Source organism: Macrobrachium nipponense, chromosome 34 (assembly GCF_015104395.2).
Source record: "Macrobrachium nipponense isolate FS-2020 chromosome 34, ASM1510439v2, whole genome shotgun sequence".
Taxonomy (NCBI): Eukaryota; Metazoa; Arthropoda; class Malacostraca; order Decapoda; family Palaemonidae; genus Macrobrachium; species Macrobrachium nipponense.
In genome coordinates, this window is record NC_061095.1 from 61,664,454 (window position 1) to 61,665,116 (window position 663).

The window sequence follows — 663 nt, forward strand, 5'->3', positions numbered from 1 at the left end:
GGAAACGTGATGATGTCATGGAAATAAAGGACTAAACAAAATTGGATGTTTCTTGATGACTGATTTCAACTCCCCACAGAACTCCCTATGAAGAGGAAGACATCAAATGTTCTTCAGGAATCTATTTTTGCCACAAGTCAATGTCAAGAGTGAAGACGAGTGATAAAAAATGAAAAATGAAAGACTCAATAATGAGGAAAAAAATTTTTGCACTCCATAAATATTCGCTTAATGGACATCAACAGGTTTGTAATGATCTGTAGCAAAATAGATATTAGCCAAATCCATAAAGAGACAATTAAACCTAATACAATATCTCATAATAATAATGATAATAACAATAAAAATGGTATTAGTAACAATAAAAATTACAATATCAGTAATAAAATTACACATACAATCAATTATAGCAAAGAAATCTACGACATGAGAAAAACCTCAAATAAATGTGAGATGTTAAAGGACAAAACACAGTGAAAGAAAATATTGAAAACAAATAAAAAACTAATAATAGTAATTATAAAAGTTTACTTCGCTGAAACACAAAAATAAAATTGGGTAACACTCGCCAAAACCGATACAGTGCTGAGTTTCTGAAAATTTAAAAAAAGGGAAAGATTATTAATCTTATATAAATAATAAAAATAATAATAATTAACATTA